The sequence below is a fragment of the Bos grunniens genome, chromosome 3, assembly GCF_055505025.1.
Source record: "Bos grunniens cultivar Pamir isolate PY7600 chromosome 3, Bosgru_T2T1.0, whole genome shotgun sequence".
NCBI lineage: Eukaryota > Metazoa > Chordata > Mammalia > Artiodactyla > Bovidae > Bos > Bos grunniens.
In genome coordinates, this window is record NC_141167.1 from 31,088,608 (window position 1) to 31,113,233 (window position 24,626).

General features: G+C 37.9%; 1 long non-coding RNA gene and 1 pseudogene across 1 annotated transcript in view; one reads left to right on the forward strand and one right to left on the reverse strand.

Moving 5' to 3' along the window:
* Positions 1-24,221, reverse strand: part of LOC147375418 (uncharacterized) — a 61,119-nt gene extending 36,898 nt beyond the window's left edge. The window contains exon 1 of the long non-coding RNA XR_015161545.1: positions 24,055-24,221. This is a non-coding gene — a long non-coding RNA (uncharacterized LOC147375418). The remainder of the gene's footprint in view (positions 1-24,054) is intronic.
* LOC147375419 (large ribosomal subunit protein eL14 pseudogene) lies at positions 8,234-10,951 on the forward strand (annotated as a pseudogene).
* Positions 24,222-24,626: the final 405 nt, after the last annotated feature.

The following is a 24,626-nucleotide window of genomic DNA, read 5'->3' on the forward strand; positions in this document are numbered from 1 at the left end:
AGTTTGTATTAATTTCCTGAGTGGTGAAATCTGAACCTTAAAACACACATCATCTTGACTAGAAAGACCACCTCTCGTAATTTATCTTAACAGAAACGCTTTTGTTTATGGATCATGTTTCATTTAAAAGGTGGTGAATTATAATATTTAATTTAGTAAAATAGTAGTTATTAACTCAAGGGAGAGAAACTTAAATAATTATTAATAATATTAGTCAAATAAATAAATTTTGGTACATTTGTGCATTATGCCATTATAGGCATGAAAATCATATTCTAGAATGATAGTTATTTACAAAAATATTTGTGGGTGAATATTTTGTTTGTTAAATGAACAAAGTTGATAACAAAACAAAGGGTAACAGCTTTCCATAGTAAAATAATTATAATCCTATAATCTGCAGAGAAAAATCTGAAAGAACACATTTGAAAATATCCAATTCAGCTTTGTTTGGGTAGTGAAATCATAAGTGATTTTTCATTTTCTTCTTAATTATATTTTCTCAGTCTTTTACAACAACAACAAAAACAAAAGCAAAACAAGAGAGAGAGGGAAAAAAAGGTTTTCTAAGTTTATGTGGTTAAAAAATGAAATCAAAATAAAAAGGAGTAAAAGAAGAAGATCCAACAGTTCTGGTTGCCATCCAGTATTATATAATCCTGGAGTTCTTCAAAACCACTCAGTTGTATGCTGACAGCTTGAGCAACGTCTGGCATGAAAGTTACAGAACATCTTTGTCCCAGCAAATTGGATGGCTGGGCGTACAAATAACTTGCCCTTTATTTTATTTATTTGCACTCTGACAAGGCAGTTTTCCCTGGTATTATCATTTTGCCTTTCTGTTATAAATTCAAGGCATTTTACTATATACTTAATATACTTTATGGCATCCAGGCAAATAGCTCCCTTCAAGTTGAATGTTAATATTCCACTTGACCAATGAGGAAACTGAGGCACAAAGAATTGGAGTAACTTGCACGATGTAATCGACAAGTAAGAAGTAGAGCTAAATTTCAAAAGCTTGTCCTCTATCTCCAGAATTTTTCTTTTTCCTCTACATTTTTTTCCTAAAGAATGAGTGGGGAAAATATGATTTCAGTGACAGAAGGACATCAATTAAGTGACAATAAATCTAGTGTGAAACAACTTGACCCTTTTTCATTAAGTTTTAAACCCAACTAAACAGAGAAAAACTGCTTAGTTTTGTAAGAGTCTGTCTATACAAACTTTTCAGCATTTGTTAATTCTCCTTATTTTAATAATAAAAGGGCAGATCTAATGTTGAGCGCCTCCTTAAAATTTAATAATATTGCTTGATCTCATTGTATTTAGTTTTACCTTCTATTTAGAACAAGAGACATTGGTTTTTTCCATATATAGCTATAATATAAATTTTGTCTTTAAATAATTTAAATTTTTCATAAACATATTTAAATAAAATATTCTATCATTAACAGTATAAGTAAGACACCAACTATTTTAAAAATTGCCAAGGGTAAATGCAAAGGCTTCTAAAATATTATGTGCTGCCTTTTCTCTCCACTTTAGGAATCTGAAGTAGGACACAGTTAACATTTATTAATCCTTATTGTGTTCTAGTAGTTTCTATCTAGGACCCCACTTAATTCTCACAATTGTTCTGTGAGTTTGGTATTGATACACCCAGTTTACAAATTTGGAGATGGAGGTCCTGCATGGGTATGCAACCTAAGGACATCCAAGTAGTAAATGGTGAACTTGAGATTTGAGCTCAAAGTACTGGGTCTCTAAGGACTTAGTTTTAGACTATGCCATTCATAGAGAGATAGCTAACTTGTGTGCTTTTTGCAATTCTTTTCAAGTATGAAGTCATGAACATATAGTAAATCCAAGAGAAGTTCAGTTACTGGGATTGTTGTGGGCCAGGGTTGACACTGATGGCTTTGCAAAGTGGATGTGGCTGATTTAGTCTTCTCTGGAGAACAGGTGGAAGGAGATTCAAGTGCATTCTCAAGCAAACAACTGAAGTACCTTCCATACCATTCAGGCTGGCTGCTGAAACACAGCATCTTACCGCCCACCTGCTTTATCTCTGCAAATGCTCAGGGAGGGACAGCATTGTAAGTTTCTATCAACAGTTCACACCTTACTGTGAATTAATTTTTGATGATGTTAATTAACATTGATGACAGCAAGTTGAAACAATGGAATGTGATCCAAGATGTCATCAAAACACAAACACTACCAAATAGGCAGTGCGAAAGCAGTGAAGCTGAGACTCAAGTGTCTGCTCATTTTGATAATCACCAAGTCACTACCCACTTGGCTGTGTAAAGGGCTTTTCACCACAGTTGCTCAAATGTCAGGGGCATTCTTTACGAAAGCTCAGGACAGTTGTCTGGCTCATACAAATTTTCTAATACATTTCTTACTGTTGTGTTAGTCATTCCATTGTGTCTGACTCTTTGTGACCCCATGAACTGTAGCCCTCCACTCTTCTCTGTCCTTGGGATTCTCCAGGCAAGAATACTGGCATAGGTTTTCATTCCCTTCTCCAGGGGATCTTCCCAACCCAGGGATCAAACTTGGGTCTCCTACACTGCAGGCAGATTCTTTACCATCTGAACTACTGGGATAATATAAAAAAAAAAAAAAGAGTCTGGAGATTTTCAAGACTTTATGAAACACATGGTTAAAATTTCTGACCAAGCTTTCTAGCCTGTGTGTCGGTAATATTCTAGTCAGGGAAACAACCCTCATGGGCCTCTGCTGGCCAAGTCTCCGTGTTTATTGTTGGGAAGATCACTTTCAGCCCAAGGAGGTCACAGGGTTGACTTGACATGCTTCCTATCCTTTCTGCTCTTTAGCTGGTCATTGAAGACATTTAAACCTGACACCTCAGATCCTTTCATCCTGAAAACCAGATGTGCTCAGCTGGAGAGAGGAAAGGGTGGAACAGAATCCAAACGCTCCATAGAGAAGAGGGCCAAATGGACAAGCAGCCCAAAGGTTTGTCTTTTCTGCCCGCTCCCTGACCTCTGCCTCCTTCCTATTCCAAAATTGGCTTCAGCTTTCCATCTAAAAAGAAGGCCAAGTTTTATCAAATCCCCAGTTCTGAGCAGCCCATGAGACCCTGAGGTGTTTGTGTAATTTGCTACCGCATCTATACCACCCTGGCCCCTGAACTCATCCAAACTTCCTCCATGACTGCCCTAGATTATGAAATAATTTCTTTTCTCTTCCTTTCAAAGACAATTCTCTGCATTCTAATAATGTTTATCAAACAGGTAACCATGAAGATAGTGGCTACCACTGCTTGAGGGGGTTGCTGTCAATGTGATTAATGTAAGCATTTTACACACCTGGTTTCTTCTATCCTCGCTTCCTCCACTTCCACAGCATGGTCTTCACTAAAGATACCATGAGCTGCCTCCAGTTCCTCTGGGTACCTTACACAGTCTACCTCCTCAGTTCAGTTCAGTTCAGTTCAGTTGCTCAGTCGTGTCCAACTCTTTGAGACCCCATGGATTGCCGTTTGAAGTGGTATAATGGTGTAATCGACCCCATGAATCTATAGATAGATATATATATATCTATCTATATCTATATATATATAGATAGATAGATAGAGAGAGATATATCACTACTATCTATAAAATAGGTAAACTGGAAGGACCTGTTGTGTAGTGCAGGGAACAATACTTAAAATCTTATAATAACCACAACCTATAATGGAAAATAATCTGAAAAAGAATATATGTATATAATATATATATAGAGAGAGAACTGAATCACTTTGCTGTACACTTGAAACTGACACACTATAATTCAACTAACCTCTATAAAAAATAAAATAAAGAATATGTTTAAAAACCAAGGCTGAGACTCAGAACATTTGAGTCCAAAGCTCATACTGTTTCCATCATATCTATCATCCCATAACTATTTCTCATCTAATTGTTTTTAATTAATATAATTAAATTCTGTTGAGACATGCATAGAAGATGAAGCTCACAGCCTGGTGTTCTCCCCTGTGCTGAGCATCCACTGAGAGAACGTTTGTCTGTAGGTTCTGCATTCGACATCGCTTCCTCCCTCGCCTTCACATACCATAGCTATAATGCCATGTCTTTCCCTTCCACTCAAAAAAAGCATTCTGTAAGGTACATAGAGAGGTATTTTTACAGAGTTAACCTGACTCCATCTTGATATATTGTTATCTAAGTGATAGCCTTCCACGCTTCTCTCACTTCCAGGGTCATCTTCTTCAGAGTACCACTTGGCTTATTATTATGGATGGTCTCCCACATTTGGTCTCCCACCACTGGAAGCCCCTGCTTGTTTGGAAGTAGTCCTCACCTGAAACTCCTGGACTTTACTTCCCCTTGAGATGGTGCGGTACCCCCTATATAAGCAGCAGCATAGGCAGAAAAACCATGCCCCCCAATGCAGCCCCTTACCTCTGTTCTCCATTACACCACTTCAAATGGCCTTAGTAAAGTTTGAGAAGTTCTCTGAACAAAATTCAGAATATGGTAGAATGAAGCAGGGAAGATAGGCAAAAGATAAAAGATACCAATAGCAGACACCACCATGTTCCAACAGGACTTCAGAATGTGCCTGATAGATCTCTAAGAAATGAGAGATTTTGACAGTCTCTCTCTCCTTTAGTGAGTCCTGCCTACTCTTGCAAAGACCTGGCAGAAGCTTCTTTACTTTTAGATCTAATTCTCAGACAGCACTGTGAGGGAGGTATGATGAGCATCTAAAATCCTCAGACTTGGGATTTCCTGGGTGGTCCAATGGTTGGGACTGTGTGCTTGTGCTGCAGGGGTGCAGGTTTGATCCCTGGTCAGGGAACTAGGATCCTGCATGCCACATGGTATAGCCTAAAGTTAAAAAACAAACAAACAAAGATCTTCAGGCTGAACTAACACCCAAGGGTAGAATTCTTCCAGTAGTGTTAATTTTTTTAAATTAAATTTTATTGGAGTATAGTTGCTTAAAATTAAAAGATGCTTACTCCTTGGAAGGAAAGTTATGACCAACCTAGACAGCATATTCAAAAGCAGAGACATTACTTTGTCAACAAAGGTCTGTATAGTCAAGGCTATGGTTTTTCCAGTGGTCATGTATGGATGTAAGAGTTGGACTGTGAAGAAAGCTGAGTGCTGAAGAATTGATGCTTTTGAACTGTGGTGTTGGAGAAGACTCTTGAGAATCCCTTGGACTGCAAGGAGATCCAACCAGTCCATCCTAAAGAAGATCAGTCCTGGGTGTTCATTGGAAGGACTGATGTTGAAGCTGAAACACCAATACTTTGGCCACCTGATGCGAAGAGCTGACTCATTTGAGAAGACCTTGATGCTGGGAAAGATTGAGGGCAGGAGGATACGGGGATGACAGAGGATGAGATGATTGGATGGCATCACCAACTCAATGGACATGGGTTTGAGCAGACTCCAGCAGTTGGTGATGGACAGGGAGGCCTGGCGTGCTGTGGTTCATGGGGTTGCGAAGAGTCGGACATGACTGAGTGACTGAACTGAACTGAGTTGCTTGACAATGTTTTGTTAATTTCTACTGTACAGCAAAATGAATCAGCCATACATATATTTCCTCCCTTTTGAACTCCCTGGTTGGGAAGGTCCCTGGAGGAGGATGTGGCAATCTACTCCAATATTCTTGCCTGAAGAACCCCATGGACAGAAGAGCCTGGTGGGCTATAGTCCACGTGGTCACAAAGAGTTGGACATGACTGAACAACTAAGCACACACCATTCAGCAGCATTCCTTTTATTTTTATTTATTATTTGTTTTGAGTTGTGAGTTAAATTTTATTTGGAGGAAAATGAGGACTGCAGCCCGGGAGACAGCATCTCAGATAGCTCTAAGAGACTGCTCCAAAGCTGCAGTGGGGGAAAGTCAATATATAAGGTTTTGTTGAAGGGGGAGTACAATACCATGAAGCACCCATTTTACAAAGGTTTTTGTTAGTCATGAGGATCTGATAACACCATGAAGGGATTTAGTGCTTCTGTAGATAGGAAGGGATGCAAGCATTGAGATTATAAAATCTTTCCTAAAAACATCCAACTATCTAAAGTCCTGTCCCCCCAGATTCCCTGGAGCTCAGAGTGCCTCACTCCACCCTGAACTCCCTCAGGGGGTGTTGAAGGTCAACAGCTATAGCAACATGGGGTTCAATCTCTGTAGAGGCAGATGGCAAATGGCTTTGTTGTTCAGTCATTGGCACTGCTCTTGGTAAGTGCCAATTTGTAGTTGACATGGCCCCCTTGTTGTCATAAATCCAACCATACATTGGGGGCCATTTCCCACCATTTTGTCCAGTGTTGCTGGGAAGGCTCATTCCCAGTTCTGAAGAAGGTTTTTGATAAGACATTCAATGTGCTATTACTGGACTAGGTCTTAATAGTCAAAGATCTCTGGATACCTGTCTTCTAGTTATGGTCCAGGAAAGTATTCCTTCTCATTGGGTCTTTCCATACCTAGAGTTACACTGTTATAATCATTGATCATATATCAAGCTATACTTTAATCAACTGCTTCAAGTATAGTCATCATTTCCATTGGAGGCTCAGTCATATACTTGGTAATACAAGAAATAATCTTGTGAAACAAGCAAAATACAAATGGTATAGTTAATAACATCAGTGGAATTAAAAGTAAATATTTTAGCCATGAGCCTCCCACACCAGTTTTTTGTTTGTTTGTTTGTTTGTTTTTTAAGATCATGAAGACTAGGGAATGAATCACTTAAAGCAGAAATCTCATTTTTCATGTGGTTCAAATGTGTCACGTTAAAGGATTCATCAGGTATGAAAATACAGCATTCAGTTTGAATTGTAGCACAGACATCTCCCTGGAATGCTATAAGGTGTCAAGGGCCTTGCAGTTGTGTAGCACTGCCTTTCTTATCATAGAGACAGAATTCAATAGGCTAATAGCCCGATTACTATCATTTAAAGGTTATGAAAGTTGTTAAGGCTTCAGTTCAGTTCAGTTTAGTCGCTCAGTCGTGCCCAACTCTTTGCGACCCCATGAATCACAGCACGCCAGGCCTCCCTGTCCATCACCGACTCCCGGAATTCACTCAGACTCACATCCATCTAGTCAGTGATGCCACCCAGCCATCTCATCCTCTGTCATCCCTTTCTCCTCCTGCCCCCAATCCCTCTCAGCATCAGAGTCTTTTCCAATGAGTCAACTCTTCGCATGAGGTGGCCAAAGTACTGGAGTTTCAGCTTCAGCATCAGTCCTTCCAAAGAAATCCCAGGGCTGAGCTCCTTCAGAATGGACTGGTTGGATCTCCTTGCAGTCCAAGGGACTCTCAAGAGTCTTCTCCAACACTACAGTTCAAAAGCATCAATTCTTCGGTGCTCAGCTTTCCTCACAGTCCAACTCTCACATCCATACATGACCACAGGAAAAACCATAGCCTTGACTAGACGAACCTTTGTTGGCAAAGTAATGTCTCTGCTTTTGAATATGCTATCTAGGTTGGTCATAACTTTCCTTCCAAGGAGTAGGTGTCTTTTAATTTCGTGCCTGCAATCACCATCTGCAGTGATTTTGGAGCCCCCCAAAATAAAGTCTGACACTGTTTCCACTGTTTCCCCATCTATTTCCCATGACGTGTTGGGACCAGATGCCATGATCTTCGGTTTCTGAATGTTGAGCTTTAAGCCAACTTTTTCACTCTTCACTTTCACTTTCATCAAGAGGCTTTTTAGTTCCTCTTCAATAAGGCTTAGATATGGTCAATTACATCCTCCAACCCAACAGAAGGCACACACACACACACACAAACTGCTACTGACCACTCATCGAAAATAAATTTCCTAGGAGGTATCCAATCAGAGCCCAGAGAACAGAAATCCACCTAGAGAACAGGGAACCTAGAAGTACTAGGCACAGGTAATTGGCCAAAACCAAATAATTGGATTGAGTTTTAAACTAGCATAGAATCATGTCCACAATAGAAAATATGTGACTGATAGGCATAGGTCCAAGGAATCAAGAAAACATTATAAATGATCATAAAATTCAGATCAGCATCTTAGGCAAGCTATCTGCTTCTGATGCCATCTTCTTCTCATTCTAGTGCAGTGTAGTTTCCTCTGTTTGAGCACTGTTTTAAGGTGAGTTTGAGGTCAGCAGGCCTCTCTACAGACGAGTCCAGCTTAGGAGCCTTTTAAAAATAAGTTGTTCCCTCTTGCCAAACGCCACCAACATGGTGTTCAGGCACTTCATAGAGGTTGGCTGGGTGACCTACACCTCCTTGGAGTCTTGTGCCCAGAAGCTGGTCATGATTGTAGACATTGATAATCAGAACAGGACTTTGGTGGATGGACTTTGTACTCAAGTATGGAGCAAGGAGAGATAAGAAAGCCTTCCTCAGCGATCAATGCAAAGAAATAGAGGAAAACAACAGAATGGGAAAGACTAGAGATCTCTTCAAGTAAATTAGAGATACCAAGGGAACATTTCATGCAAAGATGGGCTTGATAAAGGACAGAAATGGTATGGACCTAACAGAAGCAGAAGATATTAAGAAGAGGTAGCAAGAATACATAGAAGAACTATACAAATAAGATCTTCACAACCAAGGTAATCACGATGGTGTGATCACTCACCTAGAGCCAGACATCCTGGAATGTGAAGTCAAGTGGGCCTTAGGAAGCATCACTATGAACAAAGCTAGTGGAGGTGATGGAATTCCAGTTGAGCTATTTCAAATCCTGAAGGATGATGCTGTGAAAGTACTGTATTCAATATGCCAGCAAATTTGGAAAACTCAGCAGTGGCCACAGGACTGGAAAAGGTTAGTTTTTATTCCAATCCCAAAGAAAGGCAATGCCAAAGAATGCTCAACTACCGCACAATTGCACTCATCTCACACGCTAGGAAAGTAATGCTCAAAATTCTCCAAGCCGGGCTTCAGCAATACGTGAACTGTGAACTTCCAGATGTTCAAGCTGGTTTTAGAAAAGTCAGAGGAACCAGAGATCAAATTGCCAACATCCGCTGGATCATCAAAAAAGCAAGAGAGTGCCAGAAAAAACATTTATTTCTGCCTTATTGACTATGCCAAAGCCTTTGACTGTGTGAATCACAATAAACTGTGGAAAGTTCTGAAAGAGATGGGAATACCAGACCACCTGACCTGCCTCTTGAGAAACCTATATGCAGGTCAGGAAGCAACAGTTAGAACGGGACATGGAACAACAGACTGGTTCCAAATAGGAAAAGGAGTACGTCAAGGCTGTATATTGTCACCCTGCTTATTTAACTTATATGCAGAGTACATCATGAGAAACACTGGACTGGAAGAAGCACAAGCTGGAATCAAGGTTGCTGGGAGAAATATCAATAACCTCAGATATGCAGATGACACCAACCCTTATGGCAGAAAGTGAAGAGGAACTTAAAAGCCTCTTGATGAAAGTGAAAGTGGAGAGTGAAAAAGTTGGCTTAAAGTTCAACATTCAGAAAACAAAACAAACCAGATCATGGCATCTGGTCCCATCATTTCATGGGAAATAGATGGGGAAACAGTGGAAACAGTGTCAGACTTTATTTTGGGGGGCTCCAAAATCATTGCAGATGGTGATTGCAGCCATGAAATTAAAAGACACCTACTCCTTGGAAGGAAAGTTATGACCAACCTAGATAGCATATTCAAAAGCAGAGACATAACTTTGCCAACAAAGGTCCGTCTAGTCAAGGCTATGGTTTTTCCTGTGGTCATGTATGGATGTGAGAGTTGGACTGTGAGGAAAGCTGAGCACCAAAGAATTGATGCTTTTGAACTGTAGTGTTGGATAAGACTCTTGAGAGTCCCCTGGACTGTACAGAGATCCAAACAGTCCATTCTAAAGGAGATCAGTCCTGGGTGTTCTTTGGAAGGACTGATGCTGAAGCTGAAACTCCAATACTTTGGCCACCTTATGCAAAGAGTTGACTCATTGGAAAAGACTCTGATGCTGAGAGGGATTGGGGGCAGGAGGAGAAAGGGATGACAGAGGATGAGATGGCTGGGTGGCATCACCAACTCAATGGACATGAGTTTGTGTGAACTCCGGAAGCTGGTGATGGACAGGGAGGCCTGGTGTGCTGCAATTCATGGGGTCTCAAAGAGTTGGACATGACTGTGCGACTGAACTGAATTGAACTGAACCGATGGAGACAGGCTATGCCTTTCAAATATATCAGCTCACTGATTTCCTCTTCAAGTTCCCACACAGTGCTCACCAGAATTATGTTGGAAAAGCCTAGGAGAAGGCAGATATCCCTGCAAAGTGAGCGGCCACAAGGTGGGTCAAGAAGATTGAAGCCAGAAAAAAGAAATCCAGGATGACAGATTTCAATTGTTAAAAAGTCACAAAGGCATTGAAACATGTATAATATCATACATGAAACAAATCGCCAGTCCAAGTTCAATGCATGATACTGGATGATTGGGGCTGGTGCACTGAGATGACCCAGAGGGATGGTATGGGGAGGGAGGAGGAAGGGGGGTTCAGGATGGGGAACATGTGTATACCTGTGGCAGATTCATGTTGATGTATGGCAAAACCAATACAATATTGTAAAGTAAAAAAATAAATAAAATATATTTGACTATAAAATTAAAAAAAAAAAAAGTCACAAAGGCAAGACTCATCAAGTTTGAAGTTAAGAAACTTGAAAAGGCAGCTCTCTTAAAAGCTTCTCCCAAAAAAGCACTTACTGTTAAGGGGACAGCTGCAGAAGCTGTTGCCACTGCCAGTGTTCCAGCAAAAAGAGAAAAAAAAAGATGACCATTGCGGGTAAGAAGGCATCAGCCCAGGAGGTTCCTGCCCAGAAAGCTGCAGGTCAGAATGTAGCACCTTCTCCAAAAGCTCAGAAGGGTCAGAAAGCTCCAGCCCAGAAAGCACTTGCTCCAAAGGCATCTGGCAAGAAAGCATGAGAACATAAACTATTCTAAACAGAATAAGGTGCTTTTTGACATGCTGGCAAATTAACATAAATAAGTGGTTCACACTCTTATATTGAGGCATCACTAGCCAACCCCTTGTGGTATACCTTGACTGAATTATACTGGGACATTGTGATATGGTGACTGAGATCTGACTTCTTGGACATGAACTAGGGATTCAGGCACTTGATTTCTTTTCTAGGTGTTGTTGTCTATGTTTGTGTGTCCTTCTGGAAGGATGAAATGTTTGCCTTTTTCTCGAGTTTTTACTTAAGTTTTATTCTAGATCACTTTGGAAAAAATGGTGCTTTCTCTTGGTTCTTTAATGCACTCACCATGTAAACAATTATAAGGGCTGTATAAAAAGTTACTTGAACATGTCTCCTTCACCACAGGCTTCCAATCTAAGACTTAAGAGACCATTCATTCTTTTATCTTTGTGACCCTAAGGAAGAAAGAGAATCATCTTCAAGCTGTATCCATAGAGCTGTATTTTGAAGACCTGCTAACTGAAAACAATATCTCACTCAGATTTGCCTTAGACAATTTTAAAGCAGATTATTTCCATCCCTTCTGTCCTATGGAACAACACTCCCTTTTGTGTTTCATGTGCAAACCTGTGGGTTCTTTTGGTTGTTTTGTCCTTGTTGCTGCTCTATATAATTAGAGAATTTCTGAGTTTGCAAAAAGCATATGAGTTGTCTAATCTAGTCTCTATACATTAGCAATATCCTCTGCTACTGTTGGAGAACTTACTACTTTGGTGTCAGTGTAGTCTATTGTTGGGTGATACTTAAGGCTTTAAAAGTTCTTAGTCTATAGTGATAAGAAGACTGCTTTCCTAGAACTTCTGTTCTGGATTCTATTTTTGACCTTGAGACATCATCATAGAAATATACTTAATCAAACCATAGTTTTTTTCTCTAAATGTGTGAGATACTGCTTTTATTGATCTCACTAGAATGTCCATCACTTCATGGCAAATAGATGAGGAAACAGTGGAAACAGTGGTTGACTATTTTTGGGGGCTCCAAAATCACTGCAGATGGTAATTGCAGCCATGAAATTAAAAGACGCTTACTCCTTGGAAGGAAAGCTATGACCTAGACAACATATTAAAAAGAAGAAACATTACTTTGTCAACAAAAGTCCATCTAGTCAAGGCTATGGTTTTTCCAGTAGTCATGTATTAATGTGAGAGTTGGACTAGAAAGAAAGCTGAGTGCCAAAGAATTGATGCTTTTTAACTGTGGTGTTCGAGAAGACTCTTGAGAGTCCCTTGGACTGCAAGGAGATCCAACCAGTCCATCCTAAAGGAAATCAGTCCTGGGTATTCATTGGAAGGACTGATTTTGAAGCTGAAATCCCAATACTTTGGCCACCTCCTGCGAAGAGCTGACTCATTTGAAAAGACCCTGATGCTGGGAAAGATTGAGGGCAGGAGGAGAAGGGGACAACAGAGGATGAGATGGTTGGATGGCATCACCGACTCAATGGACATGGGTTTGGGCGGACTTTGGTAGTTGATGCTGGACAGGGAAGCCTGGTGTGCTGCAGTTCATGGGGTCACAAAGAGTCAGATGACTGAGCGACTGAACTGAACTGAACTGAGAATGACTTATCCCTATACAGAGCCATAATATTCAATTAACTAATTTATTAATAATTGCCAAAAGCTTGTAAGGTATATATAACTGTTTCCCTTTTATAGGTGAGCAAATAAGTTGAGATTTAGCTATCCTATGAACATATGTTTATAACATATTGATGCTTTTGAACTGTGGTGTTGGAGAAGACTCCTGAGAGTCCCTTGCACTGCAAGGAGATCAAATCAGTCAACCCTAAAGGAAATCAGTCATTGATATTCATTAGAAGGACTGATGCTGAAGCTCCAATACTTTGGCCACCTGATGTGAAGAACTGACTCATTGGAAAAGACCCTGGTGCTGGGAAAGATTGCAGGCAGGATGAGAAGGGGATGACAGAGGATGAGATGGTTGGATGGCATTATTGACTCTATGGACATGTGTTTGAACAAGCTCTGGGAGTTGGTGATGAACAGGGAAGCCTGGCGTCCTGCAGTCCACGGGGTCACAAAGAGTCAGACACAACTGAGCAACTGAACTAATCTGAATGTGAAGGCATGGTGATAAGAGGGTATAGAATGTTATAGATAACAAACATTGTCTCTTATCTGTGTAGAGATTGCGACCTAGTCAAAACTCAAAAGAAGTACGTCTACATGTATAGACAAGTGCTAGGGAAATAAAAAGGGCAAAGTGCCCTGAGAGAATTTCCAGGGTTTGGGAGCAATGGCTGCAAGCTGAGTGTTCAGGGAAAGGAAGTTCTCTTTTAAAAAACATTCAAGAGTGACATGAGAGACAGGAGAAGTATGAGTCAAAGACTCATCTGAAGAGTTAGACCTGCAAGTAGGAAGATCTAGGGTAAAAGAGTTTCATGTGGTGAAGGAACTTCAGGAAGGCCAAAGTGATAGAGCCCAGTGATCAGAGAGGAGAGCTGGACAAGAAGAGTTTAGAGTAGGCATGTAGAGTGTGTTGTTGGTCAGGCACTAAGTCACATTTGACTCTTTGCAGCCCCATGGACTGCAGGATGCAAGGCTTCTCTGTCCTCCACTTTCTCATGGACACAAATAAATCCAAATTCATGTCCATTGGATCGGTGATTCCATGTAGAATATGATTAGGTATTTAAGTCAATGTTTATTTTAAGCCAATGGAAAAAGAGTTTTATGCAGGGGAATGACATGATCTGATTTATATTTTGAAAGAAATCTGTCTTGCTACACTGTGTAGTATGGATTAGGGTGAGGAATGAATAATGATTGGAAGGAGAAAATATATGAAGCAAGTGCAGCAATGAAGAAATGAGATAATAGCAGATACAACAATGTTGAAAATGGAAATGGAGAAAAGTTGATGAATAAAAGTGTTATTTGCAATGTAAGTTATATGTGGTTTGATAATGAATTAGAGATGAGTAAATGATAAGTGAAGGCTGAATCCTAAGTTTCTGGCCTAAGCAGCTTCTTCAATTAAATCACTTATTGTAATGGAGGAAGACCAGAGTGGGAACAGATGTTAAGGATGAAGGCAAGATTTTAGCTTTTCAGAATGCATGCATTTCTTTTTGAAGTCTAGTTAATTTACAATATTGTATTAGTTTCCAAAGTATAGCAAAGTAATTGTTATACATTTTTTTTTCAGATTCTTTTCATTATAGGTTATTGCTGTACCTATTTCATATATAGTGGTGTATATCTGTTAATCCCTTCCTACTAATTTATCCCCTCATTTTCCCCTTTGGAAACCATAAGTATGCATTTTATAGAATACCTAACTTTTTAATGAAATCCGTTCTTTAATGAAATCCATCCATCTAGACCTAGATGGATTTGCAACTCACTGATTTGTTCATTTTGACAAATATTTTTGAGCATCTTCTTAGTTCTGAAAACTATGTTGGCCAATGGAAACACAATATATAAGACAGGACCCTTGTGTATAAGAGGCTCACTATCCAGTTTGGAGGAAAAAATGGTAAATCAGTGATTAAGTATTTTAAATGTTGTGATAAAGATATACAGAAGGTGCCATGGACACAGAGAACATAGGTAACTAACATAAATTAAGATCAGAAAAAGGTCGCTGGGGAGGGAGGAGGGAGGAGGGTTCAGGATGGGAAACACAGGTATACCTGTGGCGGATTCATTTCGATATTTGGCAAAACTAATACAATATTGTAAAGTTTAAAAATAAAATAAAATTTAAAAAAAAAGAAAGAGTAAATGCCTTCGATTCAAGGTTTTAACCCTGATTTCAGCCTCTCAAACTGTGTGTCTTTAGACAGGTACCTAATTTCTCTAGTTTAATTTCTATTACATGTTATCAAAATACTAATTTTACTAGATTATGAAGTTTAAAAAGTAGTCAATATATGTTTAGGGAACCCTCTTTCCTGATTAAATCCTCTTTCTGATCAATATCTTTTCAATTTAATAGAGAGATACAGGGAGTGTGTTTTAAACAATTTTTATGAAAGAACATTTATTGGGCTATAAAAAAAGCAATGTTAACATTTTTACTTGTTGGGACATAGAGTTCTACAATTTCTTTTTATGGGTAAGCTTGTTTTCCTTCATCTTTTTTTTCCTCTCCTGCACTCAAAGCCAGCTCAAATATGGTAACAGTAAATCATTCCATTTGGGTTAATACATGTTGCTATAGGTGTAGGTACCTCTCAGTCCCCTTGCTCATCCCTGAGACAGAGAGGGAATTAGCCAGACCTTCATTAGAATCCTTGCTGTGCACATTAAACCCTTGAGTACCCTGTAATATGATCTCTATTTTCCTTACCTTTCAAAGTTCTGGCTCCAGAGAAACCACAGCTCTGTTGGTTTTTGTGAACAGACCACAATGATGTTTTTTAACTTTGCTTAATTTTCCTTCCATCTGTTTTTCCTTCAAAAGGCACTTGTTGCTTTTCCCTCTCCCTTTGCTGAATGCCAAGTTTGGTAGGTTTGTTTCTTTCCTTCTTCAGTTGGGCCAAAGTCCCTCCTCTGTAGCTTTGACCCATCTTGTAGACTCATCTTCCTGGACTCTAGGACATGATTCTCTCAGGATCACTGAAGTTTTATAATTTCATTTATGGTCATGTGATGGTCTCCCAAATGATGAAAAATTATTTTTTAAAATAAGCTTTGAAGATGCCCCATCTTGAACTATATTTTGTAAAAGGCTGAAATCTCAGTTGCCTAATCTTTCTCTTTTATGCTGTGTAGCCTGTGGTCTACCCAAACATGAGGGAATACATTAGACCCTGTTCAGAATGGCTCCCTTAAAGGAGGTAACTGCTGCATGCTCTCTGGGTGCCATGATCTTGAGTACAAATGAGGGTTGGATCAGTATTGAGAGAAATTTTAAAGTGTGGATGTCTCAGTTAATAGAAGTAGTGTGGTAAAGTTCAGTGGTCTCCTGACCATGGCACATTTGATGCCAGTAGCATACAGAATTGCTTCATATAGTTCACAGCAGTAAATAACATTGAATCACACAGTGAGAAAATCATTTCTTTTTCTTTTCTCTTTAAATAATGATCAGGGGCCATCTTTCTGTTATGTAACTTGTCCTCCTCTCTAGAATTTCCTAAGTCCTCTCTTTAACTCAGAAAGAGAAAAGATATCAAGTTCAGAACCTCAACGGAAAGGAACAGCATGTAGCTGGAATTTAGTAATGTTGCTTTGTCTAATTGTATGTTTGCATTTTGCCTTTTATGATTGCCTTTGTGCTGCACTGATTTTCTGTTCATGATAGAAATATAAAGTGTCCTTATAAAACTTCTTTATGTGACTAAAAAATGAGTCAGTTCAAAGTAAAATATCTTTTAAAATACTAGCATAAGAGTTACGTATATGGAGTAAAGATATTGAAAATTACATACAAATGATTGAAGTCAGGAAAATGGTTGAATGACTGTAAATTTTGGCAGACAGCCAGAGACTTGATTTTAAATCCTACCTTTCCTGCTTGTTATCCATATTTGTAATATATTAGTATTTGTAGTATTTATAAATAGCTTACTTATTTAGTCAAAGCCTTTGTTTCCTTGTCTTTAAATTAGGGGGAAAGATCTAATCTATCGGGTCATTTAAAAATAAAATATAATAATATCTGTAATACGTGCCTAGCATAGTACTTGATGCAGAGTAGAAACTCAATAACTGATATCTTCCTTTTCCCTTTTATTTTTGTGTTATACTTGTAACTTTAAAAAAATAATAAAGATTGGCTAAGGATAACAGAACTATGCATCCTTTCCTAGACAGTTAATATATATTTTAGTGAGTTACAAAAATATGTAGCTGTCAGTGCAGCATGGACCTACTGTTAACTACCAAGTACAACTCAAAAAAGCACTGGAAAAATTATTAAGCAAGAGTCACTGAAGACAAGTCTGTGTCAAGATTCCCATTTGGGTCATGTAACCCACTTCCACTGCTAATCTTTCCTTTTGCAACTTCTCGCTTTATATTCAAAAGGTGCCTTTGGAGCACTTCCTGTCTCAGAGTGGCTCTATTAATCACACAGATCTGCTAGCCAGAAGGCTGAGGGAGAGGCTTGTCCTGCTCCCCTCCATTCTCTTTTTCTTCCTCTTTCTCCATCTCTCCACCTCTTTCTCCCTCTCTCCATCTCTTTCTATCCCTCTCTCCCCCTCCATCCTCTATAATCCTAGGTATATTTCAATATCAAACTGTCTCATAAACCTTTTTAATGCCCTTCACACTTTTATATAGTTATATAAATATATATTTATATAAATAAATATATATACTTATTCTCCCTAATGTATGCTTTGTCCATAGCAGTAACTACCTAGAAGATCTATCATATTTCAGTCTCTTCATCTCATCCCATCTTCCTCCATCCAGGGCCACCAAATTCTTCAAATGCTTCATAACATATGTTCCCTGCCTTTTCAAGCCTTATCATAAACCACCTTCTCCTCTTTCACTGCCATCCACTTTTTACACACACCTTGCCTTCCTCCTGGAAAGTTCAATGTCCTTCCCATCTCCTTGCCCTACTTCCCATTTAGCTACTATTCATCAGATCAGTGGTTCCTTCCTCTGGAAATCTTCCCTGATCTTCACCCAAAACATTCAGTTAGGCCAAGGCTTTTGATTATACATTTTCTTTCCTTGATAACATTTATCTGTAGTTAAACTTTAAAGAATTATTTGTTACTTTTCTCTCCCTGTAGTAAAATGCATATAACATAAAATTCACCATTAATTTAATTAAATGGTAACATTTAATATATTACACTTTTGTGCAACCATCACCACTTTCTAGTTCCAGAAAAGTGTTATCACACCAAAAGGAAACCCCATACCCATCAAGCAGTCAGTCCCTATTTCCTCTGTCCACAGACCCTGGCAACCACTAATCTGCTTTCTGTCTTTATGAATTTGCTGACACTGGATATTTCATATAAATAGGATCATCACTTCATTGTTTTACAACTGCCAATGGGAGTCTCTCTCTCCTAGTCTAGATTTGCCTTTATTATTATCAAACCCTATCTTACAGTACAATTCTTTGCATGTAGACAGTATGGAAAAAATGTTTCTTGAAATGAGTGTTTTTCATTTTTAATTTATCATACCATATATATATATATACACACAAAATATATTTTTAGTTATGAAAGTAAAGATTTTGCTGTATTTTCCCAGGAGGAAACTGAAGTGAAGATATATAGTATGTTTAATGCATTAATTTCTATTATTGTATACCCAGTACACTATCAAAAGTAGTTTTGAAACTAACAGACAATATGATTCTGGGAAATCAAATAAGATATTAAAGCAGAAATAGATTATCAAAAACTATTAAGGCAAAAGGGAAAACAAACCTATTAACCACTTATGCTGATAGATAACAACCACAATTAAGGACATCACTAAGCTTTCTACAAATGAATGTAAGAAAAGATACTATTATACAATGTTGGAAAGAATCATATCTATTTTAAATGTTGATAATTTTCCTTTAATGATTCCAAAAGAAATTTGTGATTTTTCATTCCTAAATATTTATAGCTAATGAACTTGGGTTAGAAACTACTTTGCAGAATGGATTTGAAGATAATGGTTTTTAGCACTACTTTTTAGGGGTTAAAGTTAGTATCTCTTTTATAAGACATTTATGGTGATGTATCCACTAGTGCTAAAAAAAAAAGTCAAGCTTAAGAGTCTATGCATGAACCTGGTGGAGTTATTTACTTACTCAGATACCAAATCCCTATTCTATAAGCTTGTCAGTCAAGCTACAATTCAAAGTAATTCCAGAGCAACAAGTTTGCTGAGCTGAGCAATTTTGAAAATACCCACTCTCAATCATAGCAGTGGGTGTAGTTTGGAAATAGGTTTCTATGAAGGCTGGTTTGAACTGTAGGTCAAGCAGAGTGACCTGTGATCATTTATACATAGGCACTATGATCATTTGTCATTATTTTGCACCACCTGGCAAAGATTGAGTCCAAAATAGCCCACCTGTTAGACATTATGTTTTGATCAAAAATCAGATCACATAGACTGGTGCTTCATTGGAAAATTCACCCATGAGTCTGCAAAAATAAAGTATAGTTAAAGCTATTTTCTGTATTTGCAAAACACAGACCTTCCTTTTCTGTAGCTTGGCAGAGAACAAAATTAATAGAAGGTTCTCGTGGGAAACTTTTGGATTTGTTAAGCATTTGATGCTAGCTAAAAGCACTCTGAGTCAATTGAGAGGAGCCGAAACTGCCCAAATTAGAGTTTCTGGTGTACTTAGGAACAATTGCAAGGTTATTTTAGGGAAGCTGGTCTGTAAGGTTTCCTGATTTTTCTGTCAGCACAACACCCCAGCCTCAGGGTTAGATTAATTAAGGCCACACTATGCACACTCCTCTTCCCATCCTGAGAATCATGGTAAAGGTCATAGCCACTAAAACCACAGAGGCCTCAATGACATCCCTTTTAGTGTTAGAATTCCAAGAAGGTTTTTGTTAAAATAAACATCAAGTGATTTTAAATAAACTAAACTGATTATTAGCTGACATGGTTTTCTCCCCCCCTTAAGAATGATCCACTGAAACTCAAGTCAAATGCATCCATTCATTCAATAAGTATTATTTGAGCAGACCTACTAAGTGGCACTAGAAATTCAATGATAAAGATTTACATGTTCAGGACACTTAAAGAAACATACATCCTAGATGAGTCATGCATTCACTCAGTCATTCAAAACATACTTTTTGAGTGTCTACTATGTTCCAGTCACTGTTAAATACATTAGAAAATATCACTGAACAAAATAGAACAAGCCTGCATTCCAGTAGGGATGAAAAGACAATAAGTAATAAATTTAATTAATAATTAAGCTATGTATTCTGATGAAAAATATAAATACTATGCAATCAAGAAATAATTAGCAATCAGGAGAACAATATTAAATAAGGTGGTCAAGGTTGGGCTTAGAGAGGAGCTGCCATTTGAGCAGAGACTTGAAGTAGTTGGAGAAGTGGGCCATGCTGACAAGGAATAAAGAGTATTCTAGGCAGTGGGAACTGCCAATGGAAAGGCTCTGTGACAGAGGTAAGCCAAATATATTTGAGAAATTGTGAAAGAGACCAAGGTGACTGCAGAGGAGTGAACAAGGTGGAAATGAGATTAGAAAATAAGCAGAGTTGAGTAGGAAACTGAAGAAGCAGGTGGCAGTTCATACAAAGCCCTGTAAGCCATTTAAAGGACTTGGGCTTTTATTCTTAATGAGATGGAAATCAGAGGAGGGTTTGATCTGATTTGTATTTTTAAAGGGTAAGTCTAGCTTCCACACTGGGAATATATGTTAGGGACTTTCAAGGATCAAAGCACAGAGAACTATTAGGAAGCTACTAGAGGAATCTTGGCTAGGGGCCACGATGGTTTAGACCAATGACAGCATTGAAGGTGGTGGGAAATAATCTGATTCTGGAAATAGTTTAAAGGTAGAGCCAACAGATTTCCTGATGGATTGAATGTGAGACCATAGGAGTAACTGTTCACCTAAATTCATAGGAGCAAAGAAAGTTAAGCAAAATTAAAAGGCAGAGGAACTAATTTGAAGTGAAAGAGCAAGAGAAGATTCCTAAAAAAATATAAAACAGAAATGAACAATTTGTCATAATATAAAAATGATCATTAGGGAAAAGAATTGATCTAAACACAAATTATTTCAAAAAGGAACTAGAAATTATAAAAGAGACCCTGTCAGAAATGAACAATTGAATAGTTGAAATTAAAAAAAAAAAAACACTAGAAGGAATGAATAGCAAACTAAGTGACTCAGAAAAAAAATGCATAGGTGATTTGGAAGATAGAACAAAAGAAATCATCCAATTAGAACAAGCAGAAAGAAAAAAAAATTACAATGAAAGCAATTTAATAGATCTGTATGGTAACATTAAGCAGTACAACATTGGCATTATAGGGGATTCAGAAAGAGGAGAGAGAGAAGCAGATAAAAAATGTATATGAGGACATTATGGCTAAAAAATTCACAAACCTGAAGAAGGAAACACATATCCAGCTACAGGAAGCACAGAAAGTCCTAAACATAATGAGCCCAAACAGACCCACATTAAGACATAGACTAATTAAAATGGCAAAAGTTAAAGATAAAAGGAGAGTACTAAAGGGAGAAGGCAATGGCACCCCACTCCAGTACTCTTGCCTGGAAAATCCCATGGATGGAGGAGCCTGGTAGGCTGCAGTCCATGGGGTCACTAGGAGTTGGACACGACTGAGCGACTTCCCTTTCACTTTTCACTTTCATGCATTGGAGAAAGAAATGGCAACCCAGTCCAGTGTTCTTGCCTGGAGAATCCCAGGGACCGGGGAGCCTGGTGGGCTGCTGTCTATGGGGTCACACAGACTCGGACACAACTGAAGCCACTTAGCAGCAGCAGCAGCAGCAAAGGCAGCAAGAGAAAAACTAAGAGTTATTTACAAAGGAATCCGCATGAGGCTACCAGTTTTCTCTGTAGAAACTTTGCAGGCCAGGAGGGAATGGCATAATATATTCAAAGTGCTGAAAGGGAAAATCCTACAAACTAGGATATTCTGCCCAGCAAGATTATCATTTAGAATAGAAGAAGAGATAAAGTACTTCTCAGACAAGCTGAAACTAAAAGAATTCATCATACTAAACCTTCTGTTAAAAAAAATGTTGAAGGGTCTTCTCTAAATGGAAAAGAAGTAAGAATCTATAGGAAAGGGAAAATCCCACTAAGAAAGGCAAATATATAGTAAGAATTTAAAATCAGTCACCTAAATAAACCAATATATAGATTAAAATAGAAACATTTTAAAAGCAGCTATAACTATAATCCATAGTTAAGGAAAAAGAATGAAGGTATAAAATATAACATCCAAAATAAATGTGGGGTAATGGAGTAAAAAAAGTAGAATGTGTTTGAACTTAAATGACTACCAATTTAAAACAGGTAGATCTAATTATCAGTCCACAGATCAAAAGCCTACAATAGATACAGAAAAACCAAAAAGAAAGGAAAAAATCATATGACTAAAGAAAAACTAATCACAAAACCACAAGGGAAGAAACAGAGAAGAACTACAAAAGCACCCATAAAACAAGTAATAAATGGAAATAAGTACATATCTATCAATAATTACTTTAAATTTCAGTAGAATAAATGTTCTTATCAAAAGATTCAGTTAAAAAAAAAAAAAAACAAGGGCTTTCTATATGCTGCATACAGGAGACTTACTTCAGGGGTAAAGACACACACAGACTAAAACTGAGGGGTGGAAAAATATATATCATGAAAAGAGAAATGACAAGAAAACATAGGTAGTAATACTCCTATCAGACAAAATAGATTTTAAAACAAAACTATAACAAAAGACAAAGGAATGCATTACATAATCATAAAGGGATCAGTACAAAAAGAGGATATTAAAACCATTATTATATATATGCCCAATACAAGAGCCCCTATATATAATACATAAAACAAATACTAACAGACAAAAAAGGAGAAATTGACAATAATTATAAGGGACTTTAACAGCCCACTTACATCAATGGACAAGTAGATTGTACAAGTAAATCCAAGCAGAAAATCAGTAAGAAAACAGTGGTCTTAAGTGACACAATAGGCCAGTTAGACTTAACAGATATCTACAGACTTTACATCCAAAAGGAGCAGAATAAACATTCTTTTCAAGTGCACATGGAACATTCTCCAGGATAGATTATATGCTAGGCCATAAAACAAGTTGCACCAAATTTAAAAGGATACAAATTAGGTCAAGCATTATATCAAGTATAAAACTAAAAATCTACAACAGAAAGAAAAATGGGAAAAGAACAAACATGTGGAGACTAAACAATATGCCATAAGAAAGGGTCAGTGAAGACAAAGAAGACATGAGAAAATACCTTGAGACAAATGAAGATGGAAACACAACATTGTAAAATTTATGGGATGCAGCAAGCAATTCTGAGAGGGAAGTTTATAGCAATACAGGCTTTCCTCAACAATCAATAAAATCTCAAGTAAACAACCTAATCTATCACCTAAAACAATGAGAAAAAGAAGAACAAATAAAGCCCAATGTCATCAGAAGGAAGGAAATAATAAAAAATCAGAGAGGAAATAATTTGAGATTTTTTAAAATAGAAAATATCAATTATAAAGAACTTTTCTCAAAAAAAAATTAAAATTTATAAGCCTTTAGCCAGGTTCACCAAAAAAAAAAAAAAGAGAGAGAGAGAGTAAACCCAAATTAAATTAAAAAAATGAAAGAAGAAAAATAACAACTGATACCACAGAGATACAAAAATTCATAAGAATACTATGAAGAGTTAAATGCCAACAAATTGGACAACTTAGAAGAAATGGACAAATTTCTAGAATCATACAACTGTCAAGGTTGAGTCAAGAAGAAATAGGCAATTTGAACAGACAGATCACTTGTAGTGAAATTAATTTTTAAGTAAAAAAATTCACAGTAAAGTCCAGAATCAGACAGCTTCACAGGGAATACTACCAAACACATAAAGAAGTATTAATATTTATCTCCTCAAACTATTTCAAAAAATTCAAGAAGACAAAGAACACTCCCAAATTTATTCTACAATACCAGCATTACCTTGATACCAAAACCAGGCAAAGACACTACCAAAAAAAAAAAAACCACCCCAAAATAGAATATTATAGGCCAATACCTTTGATAAATATAGATGTTAAAATCCCCAACAAAATATTAGCAAGCTGCACACAGGAATATATAAAAAGAATCATACACCTTTATCAACACAGACTTATTCCAGAGTCATAAAGATGGTTCAACATTCACAAACCAATCAAAGTGATACACCACAATAACAAAAGGAAGGGTAAAAATTACATGATCATCTCAATAGATGCAGAAAAAGAATTTGACAAAATTCAATATCAATTTGTGATTAAAAAAACTCATTAAAGTGGGTACAGAGGTGATGTATTTCAGTATAATAAAGGTCACTTACAACAAAGCCACAGCTAATGCCAAAGATCCAATAGTTTGGCCATCTGATGTGAAGTGCTGACTCATTAGAAAAGACCCTGGTGCTGTGAAAGATTGAAGGCAGGAGAAGGGGACGACAGTGGACATGCTGGTTACATGGCATCACTGACTCGATGGACATGAGTTTGAGCAAGCTGCAGGAGATGGTGAAGGACAGGGAAGCCTGCCAAGCTGCAGCCCATGGAGTCACAAAGACTGAGTGAGTAATAACAAAACAAATGGCAAACCCACAGCTAACATCAGTTATCATCATTTCAGTTCAGTTGGGTTGCTGACATCATGCTGCTGCTGCTAAGTCTCTTCAGTCGTGTCCTACTCTTAGCGACCCCATGGACTGCAGCCCACCAGGCTACTCCGTCTATGGGATTTTCCAGGCAAGAGTACTGGAGTGGGGTGCCATTGCCTTCTCTGCGCTGACATCATACTCAATAGTAAAAAGCTGAAAGCTTTTTCTCTAAATTCAGGAACAAGACAAGGATGCGCAGTCTTGCCACTTCTATGCCAAGATAGTACTGGAAATCCTAGCCACAACAA